The sequence below is a fragment of the Aedes albopictus genome, chromosome 3 (genome assembly GCF_035046485.1).
Source record: "Aedes albopictus strain Foshan chromosome 3, AalbF5, whole genome shotgun sequence".
NCBI classification, from domain to species: Eukaryota; Metazoa; Arthropoda; class Insecta; order Diptera; family Culicidae; genus Aedes; species Aedes albopictus.
Window position 1 is genome coordinate 254,585,414 of NC_085138.1, and position 13,546 is coordinate 254,598,959.

The 13,546-nt window shown below is 35.4% G+C and overlaps 1 protein-coding gene across 6 annotated transcripts in view; it reads left to right on the forward strand.

The window, feature by feature from the left end:
- The first annotated feature begins 4,545 nt into the window (after nt 1-4,545).
- LOC109422322 (elongation of very long chain fatty acids protein 4) overlaps nt 4,546-13,546 on the forward strand; it is a 38,064-nt gene continuing 29,063 nt past the window's right edge. The window contains exons 1-2 of one of the 6 annotated variants that reach the window (XM_062860268.1): nt 4,546-5,005; nt 5,450-5,812. The gene's annotated coding sequence lies outside the window, so the exon portion shown is untranslated. The remainder of the gene's footprint in view (nt 5,006-5,449; nt 5,813-13,546) is intronic. The other 5 variants (XM_062860266.1, XM_062860267.1, XM_062860269.1 and 2 more) reach the window with 5 other exon arrangements.

Here is a 13,546-nt window from a genome sequence, read left to right on the forward strand (position 1 = left end):
CTTTTTATATTTTAATGATTTCCAATTGAATTTACCAAATGCTCAAAAACCGACACCTCTTCTCGCCATTACGTCAAGCAACGATTAGGAAATTGAGTGCTTGTGGATACCCCCATGCGGGAGTCTTGCCACCACTTTTTAGGAATCTCGTAGCAGAAACGCAATTGAGATAACTCATTTGTATGTCTTAGCTGACTATGAAACTTCGTATGATTTGACATGTAACTATTCAGTTTTTACGCAACTGCGTTTCCGAATACTCGGTAAACATTTGATTAAATGAAACTGAGCAAAGAAGCCTGAATCTTCAGGATGTTCTGTTGTTCTGAACCGGTTGTGGAAAGTAGCTATAGGCTTACTTTACGTTTTATGCGTTTTTTACAGTGTCCTTTTCAGAGCTCTGTTTGAACCCGTTGTGGTACGCTTATGCGATTTATGTCGACCCTGTTTCCTTACCTTCCTTTTCCCTATCCAATCCCTTATTCCTCCCTTCCCTCTCCCTCAGGTAAATGATGAATAAGCTCGTGTTCATGACGATGGTACAAATTTCCCAAATGGAAGAGAACGTGCCTCTGGAGCCGACCTACTGATACCTGATGTGATGTTCTGCAATGTTGTTACATATTTTTAGGAGCAACTTTTGATAAGTTTTATTTTTTAATAAGTTTACCCAAAAGTTAGATAAGAAATCTATTTTCTACATAAGCCACGATTACTGAATGGTGTCTTTGGCAAAGTTTTAGATAATATCATGTTGGTAAAGTTTTAGATAGAAAAAATGTTGACGAAGACACTTTTGCTCTATCTTTTGAATTAAGCGATATATATTTTTTTCTGAAGGCAGTGTTGCCATATTATTATTGTTTCTATGTGATTTTTTAGTTTTCCTATGAAAAATTATCATATTTTATAATGAGTTGAAAAAAGTTGCAAAAAAGTCAAAGCATAATGAAAAGTTGAATGAAAATTCTATCTTACACAGGTCAACAGATTAGTTTCTTTTTGTCTCCTCGATACTTAAATTGTGTTTGAAAATTACCATTTTCTCACTTTTTAAGTTTTTCATCTGTATTAACCCTTCAGGACGCGCGCCAGTGTAAAAAGTACAACACTACCTAAAAACCTCGCTCGTCGTATACAGCGCGAGCGCGGAGTAGTTTCAGCTGCTTGATGGCGAGCGTCCTGAAAGGTTAACGAGACTTTGAGCGCTAGGCTAGTTCATCTCGGGACCCAAGGTTTACTTCCCTTCCGAAGGAAGAACTCACATTTTGCGAGTTTGTCAGAAGTGGGATTCGATCCCAGGTCCTCGGCGTGATAGTCACGTGCTTTAACCATCACACCATGTCCGCTCCACATATTCGGTAGTTGGTCAATTGACCAATTGCGACTCTAGCATTGTTTTTCGTTCGTTTTCCTGTTTGACGTTTGCTTACTACCATCATCTAGTGGTGGCTCGACCAAACCTGATTAGCATTGGGCGATTACGATTTCGTGGCGATGATTTTTAATATAATTTGTTCTAAGTGTTACGTCTGTTTCTCTGTGTTATAACTGGTCGGCGTTAAGTCAGACCGGATCATCTGTTTTCAACGATTTCGGGAGAATGCCCTGCAAGAACTTGGGATGTCAAATGTAATGCATTTTTGTCCGAAATACTATAGTTCCATTATGTAGCGAAACATCTGTTTCAAAATAAGGACAAAAAGTTCAGAGTTTTCGGATCCCTTCGCATATCTTTAGCTATCCAAAAAACCGCGTAGTCCACTCTGACCGAACGCCGACCAACTAAATGATGGCAAGTTCTGTTACATTTTTCATAACAAATATAATGCCCATATAATGATCCATACAAAAAATTTAGGACTTTCATACGAAAACGCGTAACGGAAACATGACGATTTGAAATGATCAAAATTGTTCGCGTCAATACAAAAAATCCAACAAATTTTGAAATTATTTTGTTACAAAATATATAGCAAATATTACAATAAATGTGCTACGAAATTATGTTATAGGCAGGCTTGTCCGCACTGAGCGCATGAAAATTCTGCTCTTTGGATTTACACCATCAAGCGCATCATAAATTAGAAATCTTTTAATCTTATCAGATAGAAGGATGTTGAAATATTGTAAATGTCATTTCGAACTGTCAAAAAACCGCACCGCAGAGCCACACAGAGCGCGCAAAGAGATTTTCACCCGGGTGAAAACACTCTAGTGAATTTCACTTTGAACGGCCCGTGGGGCGCTGCGGTGCGGTTTTTTGACAGTTCGAAATGACATTTACAATATTTCAACATCCTTCTATCTGATAAGACTAAAAGATTTCTAATTTTTGATGTGCTTGATGGTGTTAATCAAAAGAGCAGAATTTTCATGCGCTCAGTGCGGACAAGCCTGGTTATAGGCATGATTTAATCAGTTGTTATACATCTGCTTGAATGAATAATACAAGTTTTGTTATAGTTTTGTTTCAAAAATAATAACAAATTTTATTACAATTTTGTTATGGTTATTCGCCTATAAAATCTTCACAACAAAATTATATCAAAATCCGTTATTTCTAACAACGGTTGTTATGATTTTGTTATTATCTTGTAATGTGCTTCTGGTCGGGTTGGGACCTAGTACACGGGAAGATGCAAGACATCTGAAGAAGAGCAACAACCTGAAAAAAAGGCCAAATCACCAAGCCGAAACGTTGGGAATGTGGATAAAAATCGTTCTTGATTTGAAGACTGAGAAATCCATCGCCCTTTCCATCAAATGCCCAATCGTAAAACCCCATACGGAAACTCTAGATATCATCTTTTTTGTAAGGCTGTTATAGTTGGGTTGCGGTGAAGTTAAGATTATTATTAAAGCATGATCGAATAGATTTAAATGTATTGTTAGAACAACAAAAATTGTCTCGGTAGCTAAGTTAGTAAAGCATTTATCTAGCGTATAAGAGTCGTGAGTTCAAATCTCATCAGGGTGGTATATTTTTAGTGTATATACAAGGGGATAGACAAAATGATCGGGACAGGCAAAATTTTCACTTTTCAAAAAATGTTCAACTAGCAGTAACTTTTTGAAAAGTGCTTCAAATATTCTCAATTTTTACTGTAAGTTCATCAACTAGTGTGTATCAGTGGTCCAAATTTGGAAAAAAATCGAGCTATTCCCCATGAAGTTATAAAGATTCTTGAAAAAGGTATAATTATCCGATAGCCAAATTTGAGCTGTTATATCTCTGGATTCAATGAACCGAATGCAATGAAATTTTGACCACTTATGACTTATATAATGAACTCTGAAAAACGGTTGACTTAACTTGAAATTTTTAAAAAGAGAAAAAGTTATAGCGATTTTTATTAAATTGGTCAATTTTTAATATGCATCCCATTACTTTTTTAATTTGTTGGCAGCTACATTGTTACTTTCCTTCAAAACACATTTATATATTAGTCAATTAGAAGGGAATTAAATGAACTATAAATTTCATCTTAAATTTTGAAACGCTGTTGAAGTTTTGGATAGTTTTATTAGAAAAACAATCTAATTGTTATAATTTTCTTCCCTGTTAAGAATTTAAAGTTTAGTCATACGTTTTTCATAGCTCATTATATAAGTCATAAATGGTCAAAATTTCATTGCATTCGGATCATTTCATCCGGAGATATAACAGCTCAACTTTGGCTATCGGATAATTAAATCTTTTTCAAGAATCTTTATATGTAACTTCATGGGGAATGGCTCGATCTTTTCCAAATTTGGACCACTGATACACAACTAATTGATGAACTTACAGTAAAAATTTGAAAATATTTTTTTTAACTGTATTAACGAGATTTTTAGCCCTGGGCTAGTTCATCTCGGGACCCACGCTTTACTTCCCTTCCGAAGGAAGAACTCACATTTTGCGAGTTTGTCGGGAGTGGGATTCGATCCCAGGTCCTCGGCGTGATAACCATCACACCAGGTTCGCTCCTGAAAATATTTAAAGCACTTTTCAAAAAGGTACAGCTAGTTGAACATTTTTTGAAAAGTGAAAATTTTGCCTGTTCCGGTCATTTTGTCTATCCCCTGTATGTACCAGAAAAGCAATTGACTTATTCTTTTGAAGTCTTAGAAGCTCAATGATAAATGTGGTTAAATTAGTGCAATGCCAATTAATTCTTCGTTTTTTCATCTTGTTTCTCTTATTTTTGATATTTTTTGTATATATCATTTTGTTATTGTGATCTACTAATAGCAAAAAAATAAATTTTCGTTTTTCACTCCTCCATAACGTGTAGTTTAACAATCCAACTGGAATGAACACGATCGCATTTACTAAATTTCAAGGACTACCATAGCACACTTCCTTAAGTTTTTCATTAGGAGACCAAAATGCATAAATTAGTTCAACCCATCAATCTCATCAAGCGATACCCTTCAAAAATCAATTCTTCACAAGGTTTCCCAGCTATATAGCACTGTGCCTGCCTGCGCGGGCTGATTACCGTGTTCAACCCACCACGAGGCTCGACTGAATCTGTCCCACAGCCAGCACCTCGAGCTCGGCGGCGCACACCGCGGTGGCGTTGATTCGCGCCAGCTCACGAGGAAAGAGAAAAATGCTATAGCAAATATGCAACGCTAGCTAGGCTAGGGGTTCTGCTTTTTCCATTCGCGCCGGAGTTTCACGCCATCATTGTCGGTCCGTCCGTTGAGTAGCGCGCCACGCGGAGTTCGTCCTGGAACTCGGTTGAACTGGTGTCCGAAAAAGTTGAAAAACCGTTGGGAGACATTTTTTTACGTTGATAGTGAAACGCTGTGAGTGTTTTTAAAGCTGTTACATCATAGTCAACAAGCCCAAAATTGCAATACTTTTTTGCTTCAAGCAAAATCCTCATACTAATAGTGTCAACACAAACAGTTTTTAAGTGCAATAATCAACAAGACTTGGACCCCAGTGTACACAAGCAGTCATTCATCGTTATTCGCAGTAGGGTGGGTCATCTGTTACGCCGAAGAATACGTAGGATCTTACAAAGATTGTCGTGTTTATTATAAAATCAAGACTGACCCATTTGTTTTGTCAACACCAATTTTCAGCTTTTCTTGATTTATCACAGATTCGAGATTCAATTTTAATCGTGATGTAGAAAGTGTTGCCGTAATCAAGTTCCTCCAAATGTCACCGCATTTGGTTTAGAAATTCTGTCTTTTGAACGAATGAATAGCTGAGGCAAAAATATAACATGAGGCAGACTTCAATAAGGTTAGAATTTTTACATAGAAATAAATCATAAAAAGCCTGTTGAAGTCATCGTTTAGGCTTATATGTTTCATCCTTTCGTAGGACACTAATAGTCGAGAATCCTAAATGACATAAAACAAATCTAAGTTTGAAACCTCTCCTAATGATCCACCCTATCGTTGAATTTCATACATCTGAAACCATCCGGTTGCCTCCGTCTAGCGTTGGGAAAGCATAAGAACAAATATTGACCCGTCGTCAACTTTCGGAACCAGTGTTGTCTTACGCCAAAAGAAGCAAACGGATTTCGGTGTGGTGTGGCGTGGTGCACTTCTTTCAGCTTTCCGGCAGATAATATAGTACCTATAGTAAATAGGAAATGTCCGGCCGAGAGTGAAACTGAGTCTGGCTATTTGGATTTTAGTGACGGTCAAAACCTTGGGTGAAGAATAGTGAGTGTGTTTAAAGCCTATCATGTGCTAGAGTGAGTTTACAAAGTGGTCAACGGACAGACAGCTGGAAAAGACCCAGTGGTAGTAGCGAAGAACGTGGAACGTCGAATAAAAAATAGAGAACAGAAAACAGGTGAGTCAGGATTAATTTTCGCATTCAGAGCGAAATTTTAAAGTGCGCTTCGAGTCGTTGACATATGAAAAATGTGATAAATCAGAGAGAATTAATGCACTATCACTCAATAAACCATAACATTATTGATTGGAATAATGGTTATTTCTATGCAAATCTGTGCGGTGATAAAAACATTATAGATCAGATCGACCTTTATTTTTCAAGATATTTAATTATAATGAATTCAATTATACAGATGTTGGCTTTCTCGGTCTAGGGTCAATCTAAACGGCTAGTTTTGGATTAAGGCCAAATAAAGCCGGCCGAAACGTCGGGTAATCCAAAACTAGCCGTTTAGATTGACCCTAGACCGAGAAAGCCAACATCTGTATACAAGTATTCCGGTCGAAAATCACCTAAAATGAATTCAATGTGAATGCATTACACCCGGCTATAATTGTGCAATAATTGCGCCGTTGTAAAAAGTACAACACTATCAAAAAACCTCGGGCGCCGTGTACAGCGCGTGTGCGTTGCAGTTTCAGCTGCTTGATGGCGCACGTCCTGAAAGGTTAAGAGCGTTTCCAGTACAATCCCCCGAAAATATGCCATTCTTGAATCTATATTTTATTTCAATTTGAATGAAATTTTGTTCAACCACTGGACTTCGTGAATCATTTTCTTTTGCATCAACACATAACCATTTTTCCTTACTAAGCTTTTGGAAAAAGTGCATTTAAAAAATCTATTTTTTTTAATATAACTCAAAAATGATTTGTTGAATTGAAATTATGTCTTCGATAAGGTTTCAAGATATTTAAAGGACTTTTTGAAAAAAAACAACACTAAGATCATCGCAGATCTATGTTGGATTTTAAAATTTCATTTTTTTCAAAAACCTTGTCCTTCGATTTTTATTTTTTTTCTGTGGTAAGCTGACTTCCAACCTTAAAAGATGCCAAGTAGCCCAGGATAGTCAAATGCTTCTTATTATTTTTTCTTGAACTTTTGTTTTTCATCTGTTTTCAAAACAAGCAAAAGCAAACAGTTTTAGAGATTTTTTGAACCAAAAGTTTTTTCATACTTCCATACTTCAAAAAAAAAATTAAAAATTAAAAAAAGAAAAATGTGTGAAATAATACGTTTTGAGATGGTTGTGTGCTACCTTTGGTATTATGAGCAGCGGGATATTGTCATATACACAGCCTTTAAAAAGGGGCCATCAATCCTTCATTTAGGTGAAACAGTCATTTCTAATGTAAAACGATACAAATATTCGATTGTTACATCTTGAATGAATCTTAAATGAATTGATCAACCCTTTGACATTTTTGAACTGCAGCAACAATGCTTACAGAGCAAATGTTCTAATACGTTATATATATATATATCTATATATATATATATATATATTTTTTTTTTTTTTTTGGTTTATTCGATGTTTTTTTCGCGTCCTGTAAAGCCATAAAGGGTTTGTTTGAAAAACAATTTCAACCAAATGAAGGGAAAACTATTACTTCATAATAGTACCAAAGACATCTAACAGTTTTGAACCATATTTTGAATTCAAAAAATCCATATTCAAAAGTGTCCAAAGCAGCCCCGCATTTCAAAAGTAGCCCCGCACGACGGTAACATTCAGAATTCTCGTATTTGTTTTATTTTGTTTTGAATTTCTTTTATTTAAGAACGGTTTGATGTAAGAAAAAAAAATATATACTTTTTTATTGTAAATTATATGTTTTCAAAAGTATCAAAAAATGTTTGTTTCTGCTGTTCTGCAGCGCGAGCGCGGTGCAGTTTTAGCACCAAACAGGCGCGCGTCCTGAAAAGTTAAAATCTGTTTTAGAGTTACTACCGTCGTTGGGGGTGAGAATGGGTCAAAAAAGGATACTCAAAGATTGTTTGTTAAATAACAAATGCAATTGAAGTCTGAATAACTTTTTATTTGGTATGTATACTCTCCTAAATATGTGATAATGATAGTTTAGCAAGAAAGTAACACGTTATATGATTTGCATACTAAACTACAAATAATTGAAAATTGACCCAATCTCACCTCTTAGAGGGGGTGAGAATGGGTCAAAGTATTCGAAATCACCTATCTAAGAATATAAGTCAATTTTATTAATCATATCTAGTAAACCTACTTAAAACATAATGTAATCATGACGAATAAAAACTTAGGTAATTTTAAAAGATGATTAATCCACCTAAAAGGGCTAATACAACCGAAAAAATCATTGAAATTTGTCAAAATATCGTTTGCATACTGTATCACCATTTTTTGCCATCATCATCCTCATTAAGAGTTTCAACCTCCATGAGAGGAGGGGAGATTACAATGAGGGAGGGGCGCATTGAAATATTGATTGTAAAAAAAACATGATAGTTTTAGTATACTGCATAAGAAATGTTTAACCAAACCCTCCGTTATAAACTTTTATGTACATGATCATTGGCCTGTATATTACTAATACAAATCACTTCATCTCAAGATAGAGGGTCGTTCAAATATTATCTTAAGTCTATTTTGTGAGCTTACGATATTGCAGTACACTAAAGATTAGCTGATGATTGGAGGAGCTGTCCAAACGCATGGGTGTATTGTTATAAATGATTTTAGGCACTAAACGTATTAACACACTCGTTTGACACTTCTCGACATATTTTTGAAAGAAAGCGTGCTTTTATGAAGATACGGTGACCATGGCACCACTCTAACGTCAAATGGGGACTGGATAACATAATGAATTTTAAGTTAAGGTTATGTGCACTCGATAACTTGCTTGACCCAATCTCACTCCCCAGACTCATTGGCAACCCCATCGACGGTATTTAAAAGAAAAAAGAAAATTTTTACAGTGTGGCAGGCATTATATATTGTATCTTATAACTATGATTCCTTGAATCAGTATAAAAAAGAAGGACAAAAACATGGATCGAAACTTTTCAAATGAAAGTCCTTTTTAAAAGTACTTTCTTCAAACCCAAGCTTATGTACAACTTTTTAGGCAAAAAAATAAAAATTGTTGATATTTTCTTCATTTGTCAACGACATGCTATTGTTAATCTGCAAAAGTTTGATTTTGAGAGTCGCTCAAACATTTTCCACAATGTTTTTCTCCTATAAGTACGAACACATTTTGCATTTCAAGAATATCACTAAGATCAGGACAATAATTGGACATGACATTTCAGATTATCAACATAAGTTATGCAATAACTTCTTCCAGAAATCGTACAGTACTCATTTTTTTCTTTTCTTGATTTTTTGTTCAGCTGAATTTTATTTTCAAAAACACAGCCATTCCATAAAAAACGATATAGTACAACTCTGATTATCGTGAAACTTGGTGGGTTCGTAGTTCTTCGAAAATAATTAGACCCATATTTTTGTATTTCGTCATTAGGGTGACCAATTTTCAGATAGGGTAGTCCTAAAAATCAAGGTTTTTGAAAACTAAGAATTTAAAAAAATCATACCCTTTGAACCAGTTCACCGATTTTGAATTTCTTTTTTTTTGTTTGAAAGCAATGAAATTCTAGTTTTTAGGAAAAATGCGTTGAATGGGCCAAATAACGTTTTAGTGTAAGAAATTTCCAAATATATTAGTTTTTTTTACATTTTCATGGTCTCGGGACCAAAGAGGTACCCTGATTATATATTTTTATCAGAAAACTCAGGAAATTTGACGTAACATATCAAAAAATCGGAGATGTATGTTTTTTTTTAGTTTCTGAGACATGATTTTTTGATAATAAAAGGCCACATTTTCCAATACAAAACATTTTTTTTTAATTTGATTATATTTTGAATTCTTATGGATACCAAAAAGACCAAGAATCACTCAAAAAAGCAATACAAGGCATAGTTTTACGAGAATTTGCAATTTTAGGCAATTTTAGAGCAGCTAGTATCAAATTATATGACTCTCTATATTCCAAAAATCATATCTCAAAATCTAAAAAAAATATATTTCTGATTTGTGATATGTTACGCCAAATTTCCCGAATTTTCTGATAAAAATATAAAACCAGGTTACCCCTTTGGTCCCAAGACCATGAAAATGTGAAAAAAAAGCTAATATATTTGCATATGTTTTGCACAAAAACACAATTTGGCCCATTCACCGCATTCTTCCTAAAAACTAGAATTCAATAGCTTTCAAACAAAAATAAGAAATTTAAAATCGGTCAACTGGTTCAAAAGTTGATTTTTGGTCACCTAAAGTCATAGGCTAAACACGAAATAAAAAAAATACGGGTCTTATTATTTTCGAAGAACTACGAACTCACCAAGCTTCACGACAATCAGAGTTGCACTATATCGTTTTTCTATGGAATGGCTGAATACCTTATTGAGTTTTGGAGGTTTTCAGGAATCCTCAAACGATCTATGTTACCAATTTTCAGCGATTAGTTTAATTGGTTTTACCAAAATTACTAAAGGTTCCTTCGGAAGTTTAATTAAAATATTTTCCAGAAGATCCGTTAGAAAGTTTTCTGTAATCATTAAGAGACGAACCAGCCAAGGGCTGAATGTCTCTTTAATAAAGCCAAATCAATCAATGAATGTAATCATTAGATGAACCATGGAAATGAACGAATACCTGGAGGAATTTCTGCAGAAATGTCCGGAGGAATACCTGATGAAAATCCAGGAGACATTTTAACTGGAGTTTCCAATGGATTTCATGGAGAGAATTATAGGAATTCTTGGAGCAGTTTGTGAAGAATTGCATAAAGGATGAATTGGAAGTATTTTTGAAGGAATTTCTGAAAAAAGCAAAGAAAAATTAAATCTCTAGAGAAATTTTATCATGAAATGCTTGGAGAAATCTCTGAAGGAATTCCACATTTTTGATTTTCTGGAGGAATCATTGAAGAAATTCATTAAGGGGTTTCAAGAGAGAACCTAGCAGAAACTTATTGATCAATCCCTAGAGGACAGGGGATTATTTCCAAAGTAATCAATGCAAGATTTTCAAGCGATGTGAGAGATTTCTTCTTTATAAAGGAAACTATACAAGACTTTTTGAAGGAAACTTTGGTCGTATTTCTGAAGAAAACTTTAGAAGATTTTCTAAAAAACAAATCCCTGAAAGAATTTTTGAAGGAATTCTCAGAGGCATTTCTTAAGAATTTTTTTTTACGCTTTCAATTTATTAATTTTAATTCATTTTTCATTGAGCTGAAAAGTTGATCGATTGGTCATCACCAGCCGGCCACCAATCGATCAACTTTTCAGCGCAATCCGTCTTTTGGTTCCTCAGATTTGTGCTCTTGAAAATTCGAAGTGTGGCTTCGTTATATATTCACCTTAAGAATTTTTTTAGGCTTTCAATTTATTAATTTTAATTCATTTGCCTCCAACCTTAAGTGATCAGGAATTTCTGTAGGAATCCATGATAGAAATAATGAGGAAATCTAGTTCAGGGTTTTGAAGTAATAGTTGAAGATATTTTTGCAGAAATCTCTGAGAATTTCGGAAAGCCTCCTGAAGGAATATCGATAAAAATTCTTCAAAAAATGTCGAGAGGAATCTCCTGAAGAATTCTTGATTTGATTTTTTTAAGAATCCCTGAAAGAGTTTTTGTGAAAGTTTCAAAAGGAGTTTTTCAAAGAAATGTCAATTTCTTTGGCATTTCTGAAAAAACTTTTGGAAAGTTCTGAAAGATTTTTTGGAAAAAAAAGTAGCAAGAAATTTCAAATAATTACATGATAAAATTTTTTAAGAAATTTCTGGTTTTGTTTTGAGGAAATAAAAAAAAACACAATGATAGTTTTAAGTGTAAACAACTTGATCGATTTCTGCTAGATCTACAAGAGTTAAATCCCAAATAAATAACAATAAGATGATCTGAAAAAGCATCATCTGAATATTTTACATTTAAAATACTTTTAGTGGACATTGTAAAATATATCAATGAATGCGAAACAAAAACTCTCAGAAGTAATTTCTAGACATTACCCAGTAAGAGCATTTTGAAATTTTCAAAAAACAGAAATGTTTTTTTTTTTTAAGATAAAATGAGCATGAGCATTTGTGACCGTACACTTCGTAACTGCTACTCCGTGATTGACCTGAGCTAGCGAAATTGCACAGAGAACCAATAGGCTTGGGGCTTGGGATTTGCCGTCATCCTCAATGTACACGTTTCAAGAGCTCAAAACTTATTGGGTCTATAACGACGCTGGCCACGTCCTTACGGTCTACCGGGGAAGGGAGGGACAACTAGAGGTTGTATGCACTACTGTACCCTCCACAGTTGTCACGGGAAGCAGTATTGTTAGTAGGGAGGGATTGATAGTTGCATAAGGACTGTATCGTTAATTATGAGTACACCTTCGAGGCTCTGTATTAAAAAGACTATGCCTTATTTTGACAACTGCTGCGTGTCTAGGTGTTGCTAGCGTTGTAAACAAACGATAACCTTCATTCAAAGTTAAAGGAACAATGCAAGGGTTTACAGAAGAAAAACGAAAATGGTTTGTGACCAGGTACTGCAATGGAAAATGATTATCGCTAAGAAAATTAGCAAAATTTGAAGGTGTTAGCGTTTTTGCTGTCCAAAATGCTGTCAAACGATTTAGTATGCATAACACACTGAAAGACTCAGCCGGACGCCGCAGAAAACTAAATGCGTCCAGGTCAAATTTGGTTAGCATAATTTGCAAAATCTTTAAAAGAAGAAAGAAGGTATTCATCAGAGATTGTGTAAAAAAGTGTGGAACGACTATTGGTATGGTTCAGCGAGTCAAGGAGCGTAATTCCCCGAAGACCTTCCCAATACAGGAATGTCCAAAACGCAGTCAAATTCATGCGGATAATGTGAAAACTCTTGCTCAGAAACTTACGACGATGTTTTGATCAAAAATTACATGTGCATAATCATGGATGATGAAACGCATGTCAAATTGGACTACACGGCACTTCCAGGGGCACGGTTTCTCACTATGAAGCGGGGCATGGATGTTCAGAACTCGGAGAAATCATTGTTTTGTGAAAAATTTGGGAAAATGTGTTGGTTAGGCAAGCACTTTGTCAAAGTGGTATGACATCCTCACCTTTCTTCACCGTCCCAAGTATGAATGTCAAAATATACCGGAAGGAATATCTCCAGAAAATAATTCTGCCACTCATCTGAAAACACAAAGGTCCTACATTATTTTGGCCGGATTTGGCATCCTGCCACTATGCGCGTGACACCTTTGACTGGTATGATGAAAACAATGCCCAATTTGTGGAAAATCCAATGAATCCTTTAAATTGTCTGCAAATAAGGCCCATTGTGAAATATTTGGCTTTAATGAAAGGGAAACTACGGAAAAAGGATAGAGGAGCAGAGGACGTCATTAAATTCAAGAAAAAATGGATCAACTCAAGCAAAGGCATCGACGGAACGGTTGTCCAAAACCTCATGAAGAACATCAAGAAAAAGGTGCGAGAGCTGGTAAGAAAAAGATTTTGTGTCACCTCGCAATTGGGAGGACTGGTGAACCAATGCCATGAAATCGATATATTGATATAAAACTTTGTGCCGTCGGGGCCCGTGGCGTAGTGGTTCACACGTTCGCTTCATAAGCGGATGGTCATGGGTTCGAACCCAGCCCCGGCACTTGCAATTTTTCGTCAGTTGCTCTTCCCCCCGAGAGCTGACACCTGACCCTCTTCGGAGCATATGCTCTAACGGACCCGGAAACTTGGATATTGGCGAACCGCAACTCATAATGGACGACCCCCAATTG